At 47.5% G+C, this 22,479-nt stretch overlaps 10 non-coding genes across 10 annotated transcripts; all 10 read left to right on the top strand.

Moving 5' to 3' along the window:
• Positions 1-15,633: 15,633 nt before the first annotated feature.
• TRNAK-CUU (transfer RNA lysine (anticodon CUU)) lies at positions 15,634-15,706 on the top strand. Its single transcript has one exon. It is a non-coding gene; the product is annotated as a tRNA-Lys (tRNA).
• A 514-nt stretch (positions 15,707-16,220) lies between these two features.
• On the top strand, positions 16,221-16,293 carry TRNAK-CUU (transfer RNA lysine (anticodon CUU)). The gene has a single exon. It is a non-coding gene; the product is annotated as a tRNA-Lys (tRNA).
• Positions 16,294-17,102: 809 nt separating this feature from the next.
• TRNAK-CUU (transfer RNA lysine (anticodon CUU)) lies at positions 17,103-17,175 on the top strand. Its single transcript has one exon. It is a non-coding gene; the product is annotated as a tRNA-Lys (tRNA).
• A 514-nt stretch (positions 17,176-17,689) lies between these two features.
• On the top strand, positions 17,690-17,762 carry TRNAK-CUU (transfer RNA lysine (anticodon CUU)). The gene has a single exon. It is a non-coding gene; the product is annotated as a tRNA-Lys (tRNA).
• A 514-nt stretch (positions 17,763-18,276) lies between these two features.
• Positions 18,277-18,349, top strand: TRNAK-CUU (transfer RNA lysine (anticodon CUU)). The gene has a single exon. It is a non-coding gene; the product is annotated as a tRNA-Lys (tRNA).
• An 809-nt stretch (positions 18,350-19,158) lies between these two features.
• Positions 19,159-19,231, top strand: TRNAK-CUU (transfer RNA lysine (anticodon CUU)). Its single transcript has one exon. It is a non-coding gene; the product is annotated as a tRNA-Lys (tRNA).
• A 661-nt stretch (positions 19,232-19,892) lies between these two features.
• On the top strand, positions 19,893-19,965 carry TRNAK-CUU (transfer RNA lysine (anticodon CUU)). Its single transcript has one exon. It is a non-coding gene; the product is annotated as a tRNA-Lys (tRNA).
• A 514-nt stretch (positions 19,966-20,479) lies between these two features.
• On the top strand, positions 20,480-20,552 carry TRNAK-CUU (transfer RNA lysine (anticodon CUU)). Its single transcript has one exon. It is a non-coding gene; the product is annotated as a tRNA-Lys (tRNA).
• A 514-nt stretch (positions 20,553-21,066) lies between these two features.
• Positions 21,067-21,139, top strand: TRNAK-CUU (transfer RNA lysine (anticodon CUU)). The gene has a single exon. It is a non-coding gene; the product is annotated as a tRNA-Lys (tRNA).
• Positions 21,140-21,948: 809 nt separating this feature from the next.
• TRNAK-CUU (transfer RNA lysine (anticodon CUU)) lies at positions 21,949-22,021 on the top strand. The gene has a single exon. It is a non-coding gene; the product is annotated as a tRNA-Lys (tRNA).
• Positions 22,022-22,479: the final 458 nt, after the last annotated feature.

Here is a 22,479-nt window from a genome sequence, read left to right as displayed (position 1 = left end):
GTAGCGTAAAAAGTCAGAGTTTTTCCACAATACCTGACGAATATTTAATTGTTGGGCTTCCGTGGCGCAATGGTTAGCGCGTTCGGTTGTTAACCAAAAGGTTGGTGGTTCGAGCGCACCCTGGAGCGGTGTTGTGTAGTCTCAAATGTAACGTAAAAGGAAAAGTTTTTCCACAATACCTGACGAACATTTAATTTTTGGGCTTCCGTGGCGCAATGGTTAGCGCGTTCAGCTGTTAACCGAAAGGTTGGTGGTTCGAGCCCACCCGGGAAAGGTGACGTGGGGTCTCAGATGTAGCGTAAAAAGTCAAAACTTTTCCACAATACGTGACAACCATTTAATTACTGAGCTTCCGTGGCTCAATGGTTAGCGCGTTCGGCTGTTATCCAATAGGTTGGTGGTTCGAGCCCACCCGGGAGAGGTGACGTGGGGTCTCAGATGTAGCGTGAAAATCATAACTTTTCCACAATACCTGACAACCATTTAATTTCTGAGCTTCCGTGGCTCAATGGTTAGCGCGTTCGGCTGTTAACCAATAGGTTGGTGGTTCGAGCCAACCCGGGAGCGGTGTTAAGGGACCTCAAATGTAACGTAAAAAGTCAGAGTTTTTCCACAATACCTGACGAACATTTAATTTTTGGGCTTCCGTGGCGCAATGGTTAGCGCGTTCAGCTGTTAACCGAAAGGTTGGTGGTTCGAGCCCACCCGGGAGAGGTGTTGTGGGGTCTCAGATGTAGCGTGAAAAGTCATAACTTTTCCCCAATACGTGACAACCATTTAATTTCTGAGCTCCCTTGGCTCAATGGTTGTCGCGTTCGGCTGTTAACCAATAGGTTGGTGGTTCGAGCCCACCCGGGAGAGGTGACGTGGGGTCTCAGATGTAGCGTGAAAAGTCATAACTTTTTCACAATACCTGACATCCATTTAATTTCTGAGCTTCCGTGGCTCAATTGTTAGCGCGTTCGGCTGTTAACCAATAGGTTGGTGGTTCGAGCCCACCCGGGAGCGGTGTTATGGGATCTCAAATGTAACGTAAAAAGTCAGAGTTTTTCCACAATACCCGACGAACATTTAATTTTTGGGCTTCCGTGGCACAATGGTTAGCGCGTTCAGCTGTTAACCGAAAGTTTGGTGGTTCGAGCCCACCCGGGAGAGGTGTTATGGGATCTCGAATGTAACGTAAAAAGTCAGAGTTTTTCCACAATACCTGACGAACATTTAATTTTTGGGCTTCCGTGGCACAATGGTTAGCGCGTTCAGCTGTTAACCGAAAGGTTGGTGTTTCGAGCCCACCCGGGAGAGGTGTTGTGGGGTCTCAGATGTAGCGTGAAAAGTCATAACTTTTCCACAATACATGACAACCATTTAATTTCTGATCTCCGGTGGCTCAATGGTTATCGCGTTCGGCTGTTAACCAATAGTTTGGTGGTTCGAGCCCACCCGAGAGCGGTGTTGTGGGATCTCAAATGTAACGTAAAAAGCCAAAGTTTTTCCACAATACCTGACGACCATCTAATTTTTGGGCTTCCGTGGCGCAATGGTAAGCGCGTTCGGCTGTTAACCAATAGGTTGGTGGTTAGATCCCACCCGGGAGAGGTGTAGTGGGGTCTCAGATGTAGCGTGAAAAGTTATAACTTTTCCACAATACCTGACAACCATTTATTTTCTGAGCTTCCGTGGCTCAATGGTTAGCGCGTTCGGCTGTTAACCAATAGGTTGGTTGTTCGAGCCCACCCGGGAGCGGTGTTATGGGATCTCAAATGTAACGTAGAAAGTCAGAGTTTTTCCACAATACCTGACGAACATTTAATTTTTGGGCTTCCGTGGCGCAATGGTTAGCGCGTTCAGCTGTTAACCGAAAGGTTGGTGGTTCGAGCCCACCCGGGAGAGGTGTTGTGGGGTCTCAGATGTAGCGTGAAAAGTCATAACTTTTCCCCAATACGTGACAACCATTTAATTTCTGAGCTCCCTTGGCTCAATGGTTGTCGCGTTCGGCTGTTAACCAATAGGTTGGTGGTTCGAGCCCACCCGGGAGAGGTGACGTGGGGTCTCAGATGTAGCGTGAAAAGTCATAACTTTTTCACAATACCTGACATCCATTTAATTTCTGAGCTTCCGTGGCTCAATTGTTAGCGCGTTCGGCTGTTAACCAATAGGTTGGTGGTTCGAGCCCACCCGGGAGCGGTGTTATGGGATCTCAAATGTAACGTAAAAAGTCAGAGTTTTTCCACAATACCTGACGAACATTTAATTTTTGGGCTTCCGTGGCACAATGGTTAGCGCGTTCAGCTGTTAACCGAAAGTTTGGTGGTTCGAGCCCACCCGGGAGAGGTGTTATGGGATCTCGAATGTAACGTAAAAAGTCAGAGTTTTTCCACAATACCTGACGAACATTTAATTTTTGGGCTTCCGTGGCACAATGGTTAGCGCGTTCAGCTGTTAACCGAAAGGTTGGTGTTTCGAGCCCACCCGGGAGAGGTGTTGTGGGGTCTCAGATGTAGCGTGAAAAGTCATAACTTTTCCACAATACATGACAACCAATTAATTTCTGATCTCCGGTGGCTCAATGGTTATCGCGTTCGGCTGTTAACCAATAGTTTGGTGGTTCGAGCCCACCCGAGAGCGGTGTTGTGGGATCTCAAATGTAACGTAAAAAGCCAAAGTTTTTCCACAATACCTGACGACCATCTAATTTTTGGGCTTCCGTGGCGCAATGGTAAGCGCGTTCGGCTGTTAACCAATAGGTTGGTGGTTAGATCCCACCCGGGAGAGGTGTAGTGGGGTCTCAGATGTAGCGTGAAAAGTTATAACTTTTCCACAATACCTGACAACCATTTATTTTCTGAGCTTCCGTGGCTCAATGGTTAGCGCGTTCGGCTGTTAATTAATAGGTTGGTTGTTCGAGCCCACCCGGGAGCGGTGTTATGGGATCTCAAATGTAACGTAGAAAGTCAGAGTTTTTCCACAATACCTGACGAACATTTAATTTTTGGGCTTCCGTGGCGCAATGGTTAGCGCGTTCAGCTGTTAACCGAAAGGTTGGTGGTTCGAGCCCACCCGGGAGAGGTGTTGTGGGGTCTCAGATGTAGCGTGAAAAGTCATAACTTTTCCCCAATACGTGACAACCATTTAATTTCTGAGCTCCCTTGGCTCAATGGTTGTCGCGTTCGGCTGTTAACCAATAGGTTGGTGGTTCGAGCCCACCCGGGAGAGGTGACGTGGGGTCTCAGATGTAGCGTGAAAAGTCATAACTTTTTCACAATACCTGACATCCATTTAATTTCTGAGCTTCCGTGGCTCAATTGTTAGCGCGTTCGGCTGTTAACCAATAGGTTGGTGGTTCGAGCCCACCCGGGAGCGGTGTTATGGGATCTCAAATGTAACGTAAAAAGTCAGAGTTTTTCCACAATACCTGACGAACATTTAATTTTTGGGCTTCCGTGGCGCAATGGTTAGCGCGTTCAGCTGTTAATCGAAAGGTTGGTGGTTCGAGCCCACCCGGGAGCGGTGTTATGGGATCTCGAATGTAACGTAAAAAGTCAGAGTTTTTCCACAATACCTGACGAACATTTAATTTTTGGGCTTCCGTGGCACAATGGTTAGCGCGTTCAGCTGTTAACCGAAAGTTTGGTGGTTCGAGCCCACCCGGGAGAGGTGTTATGGGATCTCGAATGTAACGTAAAAAGTCAGAGTTTTTCCACAATACCTGACGAACATTTAATTTTTGGGCTTCCGTGGCACAATGGTTAGCGCGTTCAGCTGTTAACCGAAAGGTTGGTGTTTCGAGCCCACCCGGGAGAGGTGTTGTGGGGTCTCAGATGTAGCGTGAAAAGTCATAACTTTTCCACAATACATGACAACCAATTAATTTCTGATCTCCGGTGGCTCAATGGTTATCGCGTTCGGCTGTTAACCAATAGTTTGGTGGTTCGAGCCCACCCGAGAGCGGTGTTGTGGGATCTCAAATGTAACGTAAAAAGCCAAAGTTTTTCCACAATACCTGACGACCATCTAATTTTTGGGCTTCCGTGGCGCAATGGTAAGCGCGTTCGGCTGTTAACCAATAGGTTGGTGGTTAGATCCCACCCGGGAGAGGTGTAGTGGGGTCTCAGATGTAGCGTGAAAAGTTATAACTTTTCCACAATACCTGACAACCATTTATTTTCTGAGCTTCCGTGGCTCAATGGTTAGCGCGTTCGGCTGTTAATTAATAGGTTGGTTGTTCGAGCCCACCCGGGAGCGGTGTTATGGGATCTCAAATGTAACGTAGAAAGTCAGAGTTTTTCCACAATACCTGACGAACATTTAATTTTTGGGCTTCCGTGGCGCAATGGTTAGCGCGTTCAGCTGTTAACCGAAAGGTTGGTGGTTCGAGCCCACCCGGGAGAGGTGTTGTGGGGTCTCAGATGTAGCGTGAAAAGTCATAACTTTTCCCCAATACGTGACAACCATTTAATTTCTGAGCTCCCTTGGCTCAATGGTTGTCGCGTTCGGCTGTTAACCAATAGGTTGGTGGTTCGAGCCCACCCGGGAGAGGTGACGTGGGGTCTCAGATGTAGCGTGAAAAGTCATAACTTTTTCACAATACCTGACATCCATTTAATTTCTGAGCTTCCGTGGCTCAATTGTTAGCGCGTTCGGCTGTTAACCAATAGGTTGGTGGTTCGAGCCCACCCGGGAGCGGTGTTATGGGATCTCAAATGTAACGTAAAAAGTCAGAGTTTTTCCACAATACCTGACGAACATTTAATTTTTGGGCTTCCGTGGCGCAATGGTTAGCGCGTTCAGCTGTTAATCGAAAGGTTGGTGGTTCGAGCCCACCCGGGAGCGGTGTTATGGGATCTCGAATGTAACGTAAAAAGTCAGAGTTTTTCCACAATACCTGACGAACATTTAATTTTTGGGCTTCCGTGGCACAATGGTTAGCGCGTTCAGCTGTTAACCGAAAGTTTGGTGGTTCGAGCCCACCCGGGAGAGGTGTTATGGGATCTCGAATGTAACGTAAAAAGTCAGAGTTTTTCCACAATACCTGACGAACATTTAATTTTTGGGCTTCCGTGGCACAATGGTTAGCGCGTTCAGCTGTTAACCGAAAGGTTGGTGTTTCGAGCCCACCCGGGAGAGGTGTTGTGGGGTCTCAGATGTAGCGTGAAAAGTCATAACTTTTCCACAATACATGACAACCAATTAATTTCTGATCTCCGGTGGCTCAATGGTTATCGCGTTCGGCTGTTAACCAATAGTTTGGTGGTTCGAGCCCACCCGAGAGCGGTGTTGTGGGATCTCAAATGTAACGTAAAAAGCCAAAGTTTTTCCACAATACCTGACGACCATCTAATTTTTGGGCTTCCGTGGCGCAATGGTAAGCGCGTTCGGCTGTTAACCAATAGGTTGGTGGTTAGATCCCACCCGGGAGAGGTGTAGTGGGGTCTCAGATGTAGCGTGAAAAGTTATAACTTTTCCACAATACCTGACAACCATTTATTTTCTGAGCTTCCGTGGCTCAATGGTTAGCGCGTTCGGCTGTTAATTAATAGGTTGGTTGTTCGAGCCCACCCGGGAGCGGTGTTATGGGATCTCAAATGTAACGTAGAAAGTCAGAGTTTTTCCACAATACCTGACGAACATTTAATTTTTGGGCTTCCGTGGCGCAATGGTTAGCGCGTTCAGCTGTTAACCGAAAGGTTGGTGGTTCGAGCCCACCCGGGAGAGGTGTTGTGGGGTCTCAGATGTAGCGTGAAAAGTCATAACTTTTCCCCAATACGTGACAACCATTTAATTTCTGAGCTCCCTTGGCTCAATGGTTGTCGCGTTCGGCTGTTAACCAATAGGTTGGTGGTTCGAGCCCACCCGGGAGAGGTGACGTGGGGTCTCAGATGTAGCGTGAAAAGTCATAACTTTTTCACAATACCTGACATCCATTTAATTTCTGAGCTTCCGTGGCTCAATTGTTAGCGCGTTCGGCTGTTAACCAATAGGTTGGTGGTTCGAGCCCACCCGGGAGCGGTGTTATGGGATCTCAAATGTAACGTAAAAAGTCAGAGTTTTTCCACAATACCTGACGAACATTTAATTTTTGGGCTTCCGTGGCGCAATGGTTAGCGCGTTCAGCTGTTAATCGAAAGGTTGGTGGTTCGAGCCCACCCGGGAGCGGTGTTATGGGATCTCGAATGTAACGTAAAAAGTCAGAGTTTTTCCACAATACCTGACGAACATTTAATTTTTGGGCTTCCGTGGCACAATGGTTAGCGCGTTCAGCTGTTAACCGAAAGTTTGGTGGTTCGAGCCCACCCGGGAGAGGTGTTATGGGATCTCGAATGTAACGTAAAAAGTCAGAGTTTTTCCACAATACCTGACGAACATTTAATTTTTGGGCTTCCGTGGCACAATGGTTAGCGCGTTCAGCTGTTAACCGAAAGGTTGGTGTTTCGAGCCCACCCGGGAGAGGTGTTGTGGGGTCTCAGATGTAGCGTGAAAAGTCATAACTTTTCCACAATACATGACAACCAATTAATTTCTGATCTCCGGTGGCTCAATGGTTATCGCGTTCGGCTGTTAACCAATAGTTTGGTGGTTCGAGCCCACCCGAGAGCGGTGTTGTGGGATCTCAAATGTAACGTAAAAAGCCAAAGTTTTTCCACAATACCTGACGACCATCTAATTTTTGGGCTTCCGTGGCGCAATGGTAAGCGCGTTCGGCTGTTAACCAATAGGTTGGTGGTTAGATCCCACCCGGGAGAGGTGTAGTGGGGTCTCAGATGTAGCGTGAAAAGTTATAACTTTTCCACAATACCTGACAACCATTTATTTTCTGAGCTTCCGTGGCTCAATGGTTAGCGCGTTCGGCTGTTAATTAATAGGTTGGTTGTTCGAGCCCACCCGGGAGCGGTGTTATGGGATCTCAAATGTAACGTAGAAAGTCAGAGTTTTTCCACAATACCTGACGAACATTTAATTTTTGGGCTTCCGTGGCGCAATGGTTAGCGCGTTCAGCTGTTAACCGAAAGGTTGGTGGTTCGAGCCCACCCGGGAGAGGTGTTGTGGGGTCTCAGATGTAGCGTGAAAAGTCATAACTTTTCCCCAATACGTGACAACCATTTAATTTCTGAGCTCCCTTGGCTCAATGGTTGTCGCGTTCGGCTGTTAACCAATAGGTTGGTGGTTCGAGCCCACCCGGGAGAGGTGACGTGGGGTCTCAGATGTAGCGTGAAAAGTCATAACTTTTTCACAATACCTGACATCCATTTAATTTCTGAGCTTCCGTGGCTCAATTGTTAGCGCGTTCGGCTGTTAACCAATAGGTTGGTGGTTCGAGCCCACCCGGGAGCGGTGTTATGGGATCTCAAATGTAACGTAAAAAGTCAGAGTTTTTCCACAATACCTGACGAACATTTAATTTTTGGGCTTCCGTGGCGCAATGGTTAGCGCGTTCAGCTGTTAATCGAAAGGTTGGTGGTTCGAGCCCACCCGGGAGCGGTGTTATGGGATCTCGAATGTAACGTAAAAAGTCAGAGTTTTTCCACAATACCTGACGAACATTTAATTTTTGGGCTTCCGTGGCACAATGGTTAGCGCGTTCAGCTGTTAACCGAAAGGGTGGTGTTTCGAGCCCACCCGGGAGAGGTGTTGTGGGGTCTCAGATGTAGCGTGAAAAGTCATAACTTTTCCACAATACATGACAACCATTTAGTTTCTGATCTCCGGTGGCTCAATGGTTATCGCGTTCGGCTGTTAACCAATAGTTTGGTGGTTCGAGCCCACCCGGGAGCGGTGTTGTGGGATCTCAAATGTAACGTAAAAAGCCAAAGTTTTTCCACAATACCTGACGACCATCTAATTTTTGGGCTTCCGTGGCACAATGGTAAGCGCGTTCGGCTGTTAACCAATAGGTTGGTGGTTAGAGCCCACCCGGGAGAGGTGTAGTGGGGTCTCAGATGTAGCGTGAAAAGTCATAACTTTTCCACAATACCTGACAACCATTTAATTTCTGAGCTTCCGTGGCTCAATGGTTAGCGCGTTCGGCTGTTAACCAATAGGTTGGTTGTTCGAGCCCACCCGGGAGCGGTGTTATGGGATCTCAAATGTAACGTAGAAAGTCAGAGTTTTTCCACAATACCTGACGAACATTTAATTTTTGGGCTTCCGTGGCGCAATGGTTAGCGCGTTCAGCTGTTAACCGAAAGGTTGGTGGTTCGAGCCCACCCGGGAGAGGTGTTGTGGGGTCTCAGATGTAGCGTGAAAAGTCATAACTTTTCCACAATACCTGACAACCATTTAATTTTTGAGATTCCGTGGCTCAATGGTTAGCGCGTTCGGCTGTTAACCAATAGGTTGGTGGTTCGACCCACCCGGGAGCGGTGTTATGGGATCTCAAATGTAACGTAAAAAGACAGAGTTTTTCCACAATACCTGACGAACATTTAATTTTTGGGCTTCCGTGGCGCAATGGTTAGCGCGTTCAGCTGTTAACCGAAAGGTTGGTGGTTCGAGCCCACCCGGGAGAGGTGACGTGGGGTCTCAGATGTAGCGTAAAAAGTCAAAACTTTTCCACAATACGTGACAACCATTTAATTACTGAGCTTCCGTGGCTCAATGGTTAGCGCGTTCGGCTGTTAACCAATAGGTTGGTGGTTAGATCCCACCCGGGAGAGGTGTAGTGGGGTCTCAGATGTAGCGTGAAAAGTTATAACTTTTCCACAATACCTGACAACCATTTATTTTCTGAGCTTCCGTGGCTCAATGGTTAGCGCGTTCGGCTGTTAACCAATAGGTTGGTGGTTCGAGCCAACCCGGGAGCGGTGTTAAGGGACCTCAAATGTAACGTAAAAAGTCAGAGTTTTTCCACAATACCTGACGAACATTTAATTTTTGGGCTTCCGTGGCGCAATGGTTAGCGCGTTCAGCTGTTAACCGAAAGGTTGGTGGTTCGAGCCCACCCGGGAGAGGTGTTGTGGGGTCTCAGATGTAGCGTGAAAAGTCATAACTTTTCCCCAATACGTGACAACCATTTAATTTCTGAGCTCCCTTGGCTCAATGGTTGTCGCGTTCGGCTGTTAACCAATAGGTTGGTGGTTCGAGCCCACCCGGGAGAGGTGACGTGGGGTCTCAGATGTAGCGTGAAAAGTCATAACTTTTTCACAATACCTGACATCCATTTAATTTCTGAGCTTCCGTGGCTCAATTGTTAGCGCGTTCGGCTGTTAACCAATAGGTTGGTGGTTCGAGCCCACCCGGGAGCGGTGTTATGGGATCTCAAATGTAACGTAAAAAGTCAGAGTTTTTCCACAATACCTGACGAACATTTAATTTTTGGGCTTCCGTGGCACAATGGTTAGCGCGTTCAGCTGTTAACCGAAAGTTTGGTGGTTCGAGCCCACCCGGGAGAGGTGTTATGGGATCTCGAATGTAACGTAAAAAGTCAGAGTTTTTCCACAATACCTGACGAACATTTAATTTTTGGGCTTCCGTGGCACAATGGTTAGCGCGTTCAGCTGTTAACCGAAAGGTTGGTGTTTCGAGCCCACCCGGGAGAGGTGTTGTGGGGTCTCAGATGTAGCGTGAAAAGTCATAACTTTTCCACAATACATGACAACCATTTAATTTCTGATCTCCGGTGGCTCAATGGTTATCGCGTTCGGCTGTTAACCAATAGTTTGGTGGTTCGAGCCCACCCGGGAGCGGTGTTGTGGGATCTCAAATGTAACGTAAAAAGCCAAAGTTTTTCCACAATACCTGACGACCCTCTAATTTTTGGGCTTCCGTGGCGCAATGGTAAGCGCGTTCGGCTGTTAACCAATAGGTTGGTGGTTAGAGCCCACACGGGAGAGGTGTAGTGGGGTCTCAGATGTAGCGTGAAAAGTCATAACTTTTCCACAATACCTGACAACCATTTATTTTCTGAGCTTCCGTGGCTCAATGGTTAGCGCGTTCGGCTGTTAACCAATAGGTTGGTTGTTCGAGCCCACCCGGGAGCGGTGTTATGGGATCTCAAATGTAACGTAGAAAGTCAGAGTTTTTCCACAATACCTGACGAACATTTAATTTTTGGGCTTCCGTGGCGCAATGGTTAGCGCGTTCAGCTGTTAACCGAAAGGTTGGTGGTTCGAGCCCACCCGGGAGAGGTGTTGTGGGGTCTCAGATGTAGCGTGAAAAGTCATAACTTTTCCACAATACCTGACGACCATTTTTATTTTTGGGCTTCCGTGGCGCAATGGTTAGCACGTTCGGCTGTTAACCGAAAGGTTGGTGGTTCGAGCACACCCGGGAGCGGTGTTGTGTAGTCTCAAAGGTTACGTAAAAAGAAAAGTTTTTCCACAATACCTGACGACCATTTATTTTTTGGGCTTCCTTGGCGCAATGGTTAGCTTGTTCGGCTGTTATCCAATAGGTTGGTGGTTCGAGCCCACCCGGGAGAGGTGACGTGGGGTCTCAGATGTAGCGTGAAAAGTCATAACTTTTCCACAATACCTGACAACCATTTAATTTCTGAGCTTCCGTGGCTCAATGGTTAGCGCGTTCGGCTGTTAACCAATAGGTTGGTGGTTCGAGCACACCCGGGAGCGGTGTTAAGGGACCTCAAATGTAACGTAAAAAGTCAGAGTTTTTCCACAATACCTGACGAAAATTTAATTTCTGAGCTTCCGTGGCTCAATGGTTAGCGCGTTCGGCTGTTAACCAATAGGTTGGTGGTTCGAGCACACCCGGGAGCGGTGTTAAGGGACCTCAAATGTAACGTAAAAAGTCAGAGTTTTTCCACAATACCTGACGAAAATTTAATTTTTGGGCTTCCGTGGCGCAATGGTTAGCGCGTTCAGCTGTTAACCGAAAGGTTGGTGGTTCGAGCCCACCCGGGAGAGGTGTTATGGGATCTCGAATGTAACGTAAAAAGTCAGAGTTTTTCCACAATACCTGACGAACATTTAATTTTTGGGCTTCCGTGGCACAATGGTTAGCGCGTTCAGCTGTTAACCGAAAGGTTGGTGTTTCGAGCCCACCCGGGAGAGGTGTTGTGGGGTCTCAGATGTAGCGTGAAAAGTCATAACTTTTCCACAATACATGACAACCATTTAATTTCTTATCTCCGGTGGCTCAATGGTTATCGCGTTCGGCTGTTAACCAATAGTTTGGTGGTTCGAGCCCACCCGGGAGCGGTGTTGTGGGATCTCAAATGTAACGTAAAAAGCCAAAGTTTTTCCACAATACCTGACGACCCTCTAATTTTTGGGCTTCCGTGGCGCAATGGTAAGCGCGTTCGGCTGTTAACCAATAGGTTGGTGGTTAGAGCCCACCCGGGAGAGGTGTAGTGGGGTCTCAGATGTAGCGTGAAAAGTCATAACTTTTCCACAATACCTGACAACCATTTATTTTCTGAGCTTCCGTGGCTCAATGGTTAGCGCGTTCGGCTGTTAACCAATAGGTTGGTTGTTCGAGCCCACCCGGGAGCGGTGTTATGGGATCTCAAATGTAACGTAGAAAGTCAGAGTTTTTCCACAATACCTGACGAACATTTAATTTTTGGGCTTCCGTGGCGCAATGGTTAGCGCGTTCAGCTGTTAACCGAAAGGTTGGTGGTTCGAGCCCACCCGGGAGAGGTGTTGTGGGGTCTCAGATGTAGCGTGAAAAGTCATAACTTTTCCACAATACCTGACGACCATTTTTATTTTTGGGCTTCCGTGGCGCAATGGTTAGCACGTTCGGCTGTTAACCGAAAGGTTGGTGGTTCGAGCACACCCGGGAGCGGTGTTGTGTAGTCTCAAAAGTTACGTAAAAAGAAAAGTTTTTCCACAATACCTGACGACCATTTATTTTTTGGGCTTCCTTGGCGCAATGGTTAGCTTGTTCGGCTGTTAACCGAAAGGTTGGTGGTTCGAGCCCACCCGAGAGAGGTGTTGTGGGGTCTCTGATGTAGCGTAAAAAGTCAAAACTTTTCCACAATACGTGACAAACATTTATTTTCTGAGCTTCCGTGGCTCAATGGTTAGCGCGTTCGGCTGTTAACAAATAGTTTGGTGGTTCGAGCCCACCCGGGAGCGGTGTTGTGGGATCTCAAATGTAACGTAAAAAGCCAAAGTTTTTCCACAATACCTGACGACCATCTAAATTTTGGGCTTCCGTGGCGCAATGGTAAGCGCGTTCGGCTGTTAACCGAAAGGTTGGTGGTTCGAGCCCACCCGGGAGAGGTGTTGTGGGGTCTCAGATGTAGCGTGAAAAGTCATAACTTTTCCACAATACCTGACGACCATTTTTATTTTTGGGCTTCCGTGGCGCAATGGTTAGCACGTTCGGCTGTTAACCGAAAGGTTGGTGGTTCGAGCACACCCGGGAGCGGTGTTGTGTAGTCTCAAAGGTTACGTAAAAAAAAAAGTTTTTCCACAATACCTGACGACCATTTATTTTTTGGGCTTCCTTGGCGCAATGGTTAGCTTGTTCGGCTGTTATCCAATAGGTTGGTGGTTCGAGCCCACCCGGGAGAGGTGTTGTGGGGTCTCAGATGTAGCGTGAAAAGTCATAACTTTTCCACAATACCTGACGACCATTTTTATTTTTGGGCTTCCGTGGCGCAATGGTTAGCACGTTCGGCTGTTAACCGAAAGGTTGGTGGTTCCAGCACACCCGGGAGCGGTGTTGTGTAGTCTCAAAGGTTACGTAAAAAGAAAAGTTTTTCCACAATACCTGACGACCATCTAATTTTTGGGCTTCCGTGGCGCAATGGTAAGCGCGTTCGGCTGTTAACCAATAGGTTGGTGGTTAGAGCCCACCCGGGAGAGGTGTAGTGGGGTCTCAGATGTAGCGTGAAAAGTCATAACTTTTCCACAATACCTGACAACCATTTATTTTCTCAGCTTCCGTGGCTCAATGGTTAGCGCGTTCGGCTGTTAACCAATAGGTTGGTTGTTCGAGCCCACCCGGGAGCGGTGTTATGGGATCTCAAATGTAACGTAGAAAGTCAGAGTTTTTCCACAATACCTGACGAACATTTAATTTTTGGGCTTCCGTGGCGCAATGGTTAGCGCGTTCAGCTGTTAACCGAAAGGTTGGTGGTTCGAGCCCACCCGGGAGAGGTGTTGTGGGGTCTCAGATGTAGCGTGAAAAGTCATAACTTTTCCACAATACCTGACGACCATTTTTATTTTTGGGCTTCCGTGGCGCAATGGATAGCACGTTCGGCTGTTAACCGAAAGGTTGGTGGTTCGAGCCCACCCGGGAGCGGTGTTGTGTAGTCTCAAAGGTTACGTAAAAAGAAAAGTTTTTCCACAATACCTGACGACCATTTATTTTTTGGGCTTCCTTGGCGCAATGGTTAGCTTGTTCGGCTGTTAACCGAAAGGTTGGTGGTTCGAGCCCACCCGAGAGAGGTGTTGTGGGGTCTCAGATGTAGCGTAAAAAGTCAAAACTTTTCCACAATACATGACAAACATTTATTTTCTGAGCTTCCGTGGCTCAATGGTTAGCGTGTTCGGCTTGTTAACCAATAAGTTGGTGGTTCGAGCCCACCCGGGAGCGGTGTTATGGGATCTCAAATGTAACGTAAAAAGTCAGAGTTTTTCCACAATACCTGACGAACATTTAATTTTTGGGCTTCCGTGGCACAATGGTTAGCGCGTTCAGCTGTTAACCGAAAGGTTGGTGGTTCGAGCCCACCCGGGAGAGGTGTTGTGGGGTCTCAGATGTAGCGTTTAAAGTCATAACTTTTCCACAATACCTGACAACCATTTAATTTCTGAGCTTCCGTGGCTCAATGGTTAGCGCGTTCGGCTGTTAACCAATAGGTTGGTTGTTCGAGCCCACCCGGGAGCGGTGTTATGGGATCTCAAATGTAACGTAGAAAGTCAGAGTTTTTCCACAATACCTGACGAACATTTAATTTTTGGGCTTCCGTGGCGCAATGGTTAGCGCGTTCAGCTGTTAACCGAAAGGTTGGTGGTTCGAGCACACCCGGGAGCGGTGTTGTGGGGTCTCAGATGTAGCGTGAAAAGTCATAACTTTTCCACAATACCTGACGACCATTTTTATTTTTGGGCTTCCGTGGCGCAATGGTTAGCACGTTCGGCTGTTAACCGAAAGGTTGGTGGTTCGAGCACACCCGGGAGCGGTGTTGTGTAGTCTCAAAGGTTACGTAAAAAGAAAAGTTTTTCCACAATACCTGACGACCATTTATTTTTTGGGCTTCCTTGGCGCAATGGTTAGCTTGTTCGGCTGTTAACCGAAAGGTTGGTGGTTCGAGCCCACCCGAGAGAGGTGTTGTGGGGTCTCAGATGTAGCGTAAAAAGTCAAAACTTTTCCACAATACGTGACAAACATTTATTTTCTGAGCTTCCGTGGCTCAATGGTTAGCGCGTTCGGCTGTTAACCAATAGTTTGGTGGTTCGAGCCCACCCGGGAGCGGTGTTGTGGGATCTCAAATGTAACGTAAAAAGCCAAAGTTTTTCCACAATACCTGACGACCATCTAATTTTTGGGCTTCCGTGGCGCAATGGTAAGCGCGTTCGGCTGTTAACCAATAGGTTGGTGGTTAGAGCCCACCCGGGAGAGGTGTAGTGGGGTCTCAGATGTAGCGTGAAAAGTTATAACTTTTCCACAATACCTGACAACCATTTATTTTCTCAGCTTTCGTGGCTCAATGGTTAGCGCGTTCGGCTGTTAACCAATAGGTTGGTTGTTCGAGCCCACCCGGGAGCGGTGTTATGGGATCTCAAATGTAACGTAGAAAGTCAGAGTTTTTCCACAATACCTGACGAACATTTAATTTTTGGGCTTCCGTGGCGCAATGGTTAGCGCGTTCAGCTGTTAACCGAAAGGTTGGTGGTTCGAGCCCACCCGGGAGAGGTGTTGTGGGGTCTCAGATGTAGCGTGAAAAGTCATAACTTTTCCACAATACCTGACAACCATTTAATTTTTGAGATTCCGTGGCTCAATGGTTAGCGCGTTCGGCTGTTAACCAATAGGTTGGTGGTTCGACCCACCCGGGAGCGGTGTTATGGGATCTCAAATGTAACGTAAAAAGACAGAGATTTTCCACAATACCTGACGAACATTTAATTTTTGGGCTTCCGTGGCGCAATGGTTAGCGCGTTCAGCTGTTAACCCAAAGGTTGGTGGTTCGAGCCCACCCGAGAGAGGTGTTGTGGGGTCTCAGATGTAGCGTAAAAAGTCAAAACTTTTCCACAATACGTGACAAACATTTATTTTCTGAGCTTCCGTGGCTCAATGGTTAGCGTGTTCGGCTGTTAACCAATAGTTTGGTGGTTCGAGCCCACCCGGGAGCGGTGTTGTGGGATCTCAAATGTAACGTAAAAACCCAAAGTTTTTCCACAATACCTGACGACCATCTAATTTTTGGGCTTCCGTGGCTCAATGGTTAGCGCGTTCGGCTGTTAACCAATAGGTTGGTGGTTCGACCCACCCGGGAGCGGTGTTATGGGATCTCAAATGTTACGTAAAAAGACAGAGTTTTTCCACAATACCTGACGAACATTTAATTTTTGGGCTTCCGTGGCGCAATGGTTAGCGCGTTCAGCTGTTAACCCAAAGGTTGGTGGTTCTAACCCACCCGGGAGAGGTGTTGTGGGGTCTCAGATGTAGCGTAAAAAGTCAAAACCTTTAAACAATACGTGACAAATATTTAATTTCTGAGCTTCCGTGGCTCAATGGTTAGCGCGTTCGGCTCTTAACCAATAGGTTGGTGGTTCGAGCCCACCCGGGAGCGGTGTTATGGGATCTCAAATGTAACGTAGAAAGTCAGAGTTTTTCCACAATACCTGACGAACATTTAATTTTTGGGCTTCCGTGGCGCAATGGTTAGCGCGTTCAGCTGTTAACCGAAAGGTTGATGGTTCGAGCCCACCCGGGAGAGGTGTTGTGGGGTCTCAGATGTAGCGTGAAAAGTCATAACTTTTCCACAATACCTGACAACCATTTAATTTTTGAGATTCCGTGGCTCAATGGTTAGCGCGTTCGGCTGTTAACCAATAGGTTGGTGGTTCGACCCACCCGGGAGCGGTGTTATGGGATCTCAAATGTAACGTAAAAAGACAGAGTTTTTCCACAATACCTGACGAACATTTAATTTTTGGGCTTCCGTGGCGCAATGGTTAGCGCGTTCAGCTGTTAACCCAAAGGTTGGTGGTTCTAACCCACCCGGGAGAGGTGTTGTGGGGTCTCAGATGTAGCGTAAAAAGTCAAAACTTTTAAACAATACGTGACAAATATTTAATTTCTGAGCTTCCGTGGCTCAATGGTTAGCGCGTTCGGCTCTTAACCAATAGGTTGGTGGTTCGAGCCCACCCGGGAGCGGTGTTATGGGATCTCAAATGTAACGTAGAAAGTCAGAGTTTTTCCACAATACCTGACGAACATTTAATTTTTGGGCTTCCGTGGCGCAATGGTTAGCGCGTTCAGCTGTTAACCGAAAGGTTGGTGGTTCGAGCCCACCCGGGAGAGGTGTTGTGGGGTCTCAGATGTAGCGTGAAAAGTCATAACTTTTCCACAATACCTGACGACCATATTTATTTTTGGGCTTCCGTGGCGCAATGGTTAGCACGTTCGGCTGTTAACCGAAAGGTTGGTTGTTCGAGCCCACCCGGGAGCGGTGTTATGGGATCTCAAATGTAACGTAGAAAGTCAGAGTTTTTCCACAATACCTGACGAACATTTAATTTTTGGGCTTCCGTGGCGCAATGGTTAGCGCGTTCAGCTGTTAACCGAAAGGTTGGTGGTTCGAGCCCACCCGGGAGAGGTGTTGTGGGGTCTCAGATGTAGCGTGAAAAGTCATAACTTTTCCACAATACCTGACAACCATTTAATTTTTGAGATTCCGTGGCTCAATGGTTAGCGCGTTCGGCTGTTAACCAATAGGTTGGTGGTTCGACCCACCCGGGAGCGGTGTTATGGGATCTCAAATGTAACGTAAAAAGACAGAGTTTTTCCACAATACCTGACGAACATTTAATTTTTGGGCTTCCGTGGCGCAATGGTTAGCACGTTCAGCTGTTAACCCAAAGGTTGGTGGTTCTAACCCACCCGGGAGAGGTGTTGTGGGGTCTCAGATGTAGCGTAAAAAGTCAAAACTTTTAAACAATACGTGACAAATATTTAATTTCTGAGCTTCCGTGGCTCAATGGTTAGCGCGTTCGGCTCTTAACCAATAGGTTGGTGGTTCGAGCCCACCCGGGAGCGGTGTTATGGGATCTCAAATGTAACGTAGAAAGTCAGAGTTTTTCCACAATACCTGACGAACATTTAATTTTTGGGCTTCCGTGGCGCAATGGTTAGCGCGTTCAGCTGTTAACCGAAAGGTTGGTGGTTCGAGCCCACCCGGGAGAGGTGTTGTGGGGTCTCAGATGTAGCGTGAAAAGTCATAACTTTTCCACAATACCTGACAACCATTTAATTTTTGAGATTCCGTGGCTCAATGGTTAGCGCGTTCGGCTGTTAACCAATAGGTTGGTGGTTCGACCCACCCGGGAGCGGTGTTATGGGATCTCAAATGTAACGTAAAAAGACAGAGTTTTTCCACAATACCTGACGAACATTTAATTTTTGGGCTTCCGTGGCGCAATGGTTAGCGCGTTCAGCTGTTAACCCAAAGGTTGGTGGTTCTAACCCACCCGGGAGAGGTGTTGTGGGGTCTCAGATGTAGCGTAAAAAGTCAAAACCTTTAAACAATACGTGACAAATATTTAATTTCTGAGCTTCCGTGGCTCAATGGTTAGCGCGTTCGGCTCTTAACCAATAGGTTGGTGGTTCGAGCCCACCCGGGAGCGGTGTTATGGGATCTCAAATGTAACGTAGAAAGTCAGAGTTTTTCCACAATACCTGACGAACATTTAATTTTTGGGCTTCCCTGGCGCAATGGTTAGCGCGTTCAGCTGTTAACCGAAAGGTTGATGGTTCGAGCCCACCCGGGAGAGGTGTTGTGGGGTCTCAGATGTAGCGTTAAAAGTCATAACTTTTCCACAATACCTGACAACCATTTAATTTTTGAGATTCCGTGGCTCAATGGTTAGCGCGTTCGGCTGTTAACCAATAGGTTGGTGGTTCGACCCACCCGGGAGCGGTGTTATGGGATCTCAAATGTAACGTAAAAAGACAGAGTTTTTCCACAATACCTGACGAACATTTAATTTTTGGGCTTCCGTGGCGCAATGGTTAGCGCGTTCAGCTGTTAACCCAAAGGTTGGTGGTTCTAACCCACCCGGGAGAGGTGTTGTGGGGTCTCAGATGTAGCGTAAAAAGTCAAAACTTTTAAACAATACGTGACAAATATTTAATTTCTGAGCTTCCGTGGCTCAATGGTTAGCGCGTTCGGCTCTTAACCAATAGGTTGGTGGTTCGAGCCCACCCGGGAGCGGTGTTATGGGATCTCAAATGTAACGTAGAAAGTCAGAGTTTTTCCACAATACCTGACGAACATTTAATTTTTGGGCTTCCGTGGCGCAATGGTTAGCGCGTTCAGCTGTTAACCGAAAGGTTGGTGGTTCGAGCCCACCCGGGAGAGGTGTTGTGGGGTCTCAGATGTAGCGTGAAAAGTCATAACTTTTCCACAATACCTGACGACCATTTTTATTTTTGGGCTTCCGTGGCGCAATGGTTAGCACGTTCGGCTGTTAACCGAAAGGTTGGTTGTTCGAGCCCACCCGGGAGCGGTGTTATGGGATCTCAAATGTAACGTAGAAAGTCAGAGTTTTTCCACAATACCTGACGAACATTTAATTTTTGGGCTTCCGTGGCGCAATGGTTAGCGCGTTCAGCTGTTAACCGAAAGGTTGGTGGTTCGAGCCCACCCGGGAGAGGTGTTGTGGGGTCTCAGATGTAGCGTGAAAAGTCATAACTTTTCCACAATACCTGACAACCATTTAATTTTTGAGATTCCGTGGCTCAATGGTTAGCGCGTTCGGCTGTTAACCAATAGGTTGGTGGTTCGACCCACCCGGGAGCGGTGTTATGGGATCTCAAATGTAACGTAAAAAGACAGAGTTTTTCCACAATACCTGACGAACATTTAATTTTTGGGCTTCCGTGGCGCAATGGTTAGCACGTTCAGCTGTTAACCCAAAGGTTGGTGGTTCTAACCCACCCGGGAGAGGTGTTGTGGGGTCTCAGATGTAGCGTAAAAAGTCAAAACTTTTAAACAATACGTGACAAATATTTAATTTCTGAGCTTCCGTGGCTCAATGGTTAGCGCGTTCGGCTCTTAACCAATAGGTTGGTGGTTCGAGCCCACCCGGGAGCGGTGTTATGGGATCTCAAATGTAACGTAGAAAGTCAGAGTTTTTCCACAATACCTGACGAACATTTAATTTTTGGGCTTCCGTGGCGCAATGGTTAGCGCGTTCAGCTGTTAACCGAAAGGTTGGTGGTTCGAGCCCACCCGGGAGAGGTGTTGTGGGGTCTCAGATGTAGCGTGAAAAGTCATAACTTTTCCACAATACCTGACGACCATTTTTATTTTTGGGCTTCCGTGGCGCAATGGTTAGCACGTTCGGCTGTTAACCGAAAGGTTGGTGGTTCGAGCACACCCGGGAGCGGTGTTGTGTAGTCTCAAAGGTTACGTAAAAAGAAAAGTTTTTCCACAATACCTGACGACCATTTATTTTTTGGGCTTCCTTGGCGCAATGGTTAGCTTGTTCGGCTGTTAACCAATAGGTTGGTGGTTCGACCCACCCGGGAGCGGTGTTATGGGATCTCAAATGTAACGTAAAAAGACAGAGTTTTTCCACAATACCTGACGAACATTTAATTTTTGGGCTTCCGTGGCGCAATGGTTAGCACGTTCAGCTGTTAACCCAAAGGTTGGTGGTTCTAACCCACCCGGGAGAGGTGTTGTGGGGTCTCAGATGTAGCGTAAAAAGTCAAAACTTTTAAACAATACGTGACAAATATTTAATTTCTGAGCTTCCGTGGCTCAATGGTTAGCGCGTTCGGCTCTTAACCAATAGGTTGGTGGTTCGAGCCCACCCGGGAGCGGTGTTATGGGATCTCAAATGTAACGTAGAAAGTCAGAGTTTTTCCACAATACCTGACGAACATTTAATTTTTGGGCTTCCGTGGCGCAATGGTTAGCGCGTTCAGCTGTTAACCGAAAGGTTGGTGGTTCGAGCCCACCCGGGAGAGGTGTTGTGGGGTCTCAGATGTAGCGTGAAAAGTCATAACTTTTCCACAATACCTGACAACCATTTAATTTTTGAGATTCCGTGGCTCAATGGTTAGCGCGTTCGGCTGTTAACCAATAGGTTGGTGGTTCGACCCACCCGGGAGCGGTGTTATGGGATCTCAAATGTAACGTAAAAAGACAGAGTTTTTCCACAATACCTGACGAACATTTAATTTTTGGGCTTCCGTGGCGCAATGGTTAGCGCGTTCAGCTGTTAACCCAAAGGTTGGTGGTTCTAACCCACCCGGGAGAGGTGTTGTGGGGTCTCAGATGTAGCGTAAAAAGTCAAAACCTTTAAACAATACGTGACAAATATTTAATTTCTGAGCTTCCGTGGCTCAATGGTTAGCGCGTTCGGCTCTTAACCAATAGGTTGGTGGTTCGAGCCCACCCGGGAGCGGTGTTATGGGATCTCAAATGTAACGTAGAAAGTCAGAGTTTTTCCACAATACCTGACGAACATTTAATTTTTGGGCTTCCCTGGCGCAATGGTTAGCGCGTTCAGCTGTTAACCGAAAGGTTGATGGTTCGAGCCCACCCGGGAGAGGTGTTGTGGGGTCTCAGATGTAGCGTTAAAAGTCATAACTTTTCCACAATACCTGACAACCATTTAATTTTTGAGATTCCGTGGCTCAATGGTTAGCGCGTTCGGCTGTTAACCAATAGGTTGGTGGTTCGACCCACCCGGGAGCGGTGTTATGGGATCTCAAATGTAACGTAAAAAGACAGAGTTTTTCCACAATACCTGACGAACATTTAATTTTTGGGCTTCCGTGGCGCAATGGTTAGCGCGTTCAGCTGTTAACCCAAAGGTTGGTGGTTCTAACCCACCCGGGAGAGGTGTTGTGGGGTCTCAGATGTAGCGTAAAAAGTCAAAACTTTTAAACAATACGTGACAAATATTTAATTTCTGAGCTTCCGTGGCTCAATGGTTAGCGCGTTCGGCTCTTAACCAATAGGTTGGTGGTTCGAGCCCACCCGGGAGCGGTGTTATGGGATCTCAAATGTAACGTAGAAAGTCAGAGTTTTTCCACAATACCTGACGAACATTTAATTTTTGGGCTTCCGTGGCGCAATGGTTAGCGCGTTCAGCTGTTAACCGAAAGGTTGGTGGTTCGAGCCCACCCGGGAGAGGTGTTGTGGGGTCTCAGATGTAGCGTGAAAAGTCATAACTTTTCCACAATACCTGACGACCATTTTTATTTTTGGGCTTCCGTGGCGCAATGGTTAGCACGTTCGGCTGTTAACCGAAAGGTTGGTTGTTCGAGCCCACCCGGGAGCGGTGTTATGGGATCTCAAATGTAACGTAGAAAGTCAGAGTTTTTCCACAATACCTGACGAACATTTAATTTTTGGGCTTCCGTGGCGCAATGGTTAGCGCGTTCAGCTGTTAACCGAAAGGTTGGTGGTTCGAGCCCACCCGGGAGAGGTGTTGTGGGGTCTCAGATGTAGCGTGAAAAGTCATAACTTTTCCACAATACCTGACAACCATTTAATTTTTGAGATTCCGTGGCTCAATGGTTAGCGCGTTCGGCTGTTAACCAATAGGTTGGTGGTTCGACCCACCCGGGAGCGGTGTTATGGGATCTCAAATGTAACGTAAAAAGACAGAGTTTTTCCACAATACCTGACGAACATTTAATTTTTGGGCTTCCGTGGCGCAATGGTTAGCACGTTCAGCTGTTAACCCAAAGGTTGGTGGTTCTAACCCACCCGGGAGAGGTGTTGTGGGGTCTCAGATGTAGCGTAAAAAGTCAAAACTTTTAAACAATACGTGACAAATATTTAATTTCTGAGCTTCCGTGGCTCAATGGTTAGCGCGTTCGGCTCTTAACCAATAGGTTGGTGGTTCGAGCCCACCCGGGAGCGGTGTTATGGGATCTCAAATGTAACGTAGAAAGTCAGAGTTTTTCCACAATACCTGACGAACATTTAATTTTTGGGCTTCCGTGGCGCAATGGTTAGCGCGTTCAGCTGTTAACCGAAAGGTTGGTGGTTCGAGCCCACCCGGGAGAGGTGTTGTGGGGTCTCAGATGTAGCGTGAAAAGTCATAACTTTTCCACAATACCTGACGACCATTTTTATTTTTGGGCTTCCGTGGCGCAATGGTTAGCACGTTCGGCTGTTAACCGAAAGGTTGGTGGTTCGAGCACACCCGGGAGCGGTGTTGTGTAGTCTCAAAGGTTACGTAAAAAGAAAAGTTTTTCCACAATACCTGACGACCATTTATTTTTTGGGCTTCCTTGGCGCAATGGTTAGCTTGTTCGGCTGTTATCCAATAGGTTGGTGGTTCGAGCCCACCCGGGAGCGGTGTTAAGGGACCTCAA

Source organism: Phalangium opilio, unplaced genomic scaffold, assembly GCF_054372755.1.
Source record: "Phalangium opilio isolate 3A_F unplaced genomic scaffold, DU_Popi_V2 ptg000017l_1, whole genome shotgun sequence".
Classification (NCBI taxonomy): Eukaryota; Metazoa; Arthropoda; class Arachnida; order Opiliones; family Phalangiidae; genus Phalangium; species Phalangium opilio.
Note: the sequence above shows the minus strand (reverse complement) of the source record. Positions and strands in the feature narration are given on the sequence as shown.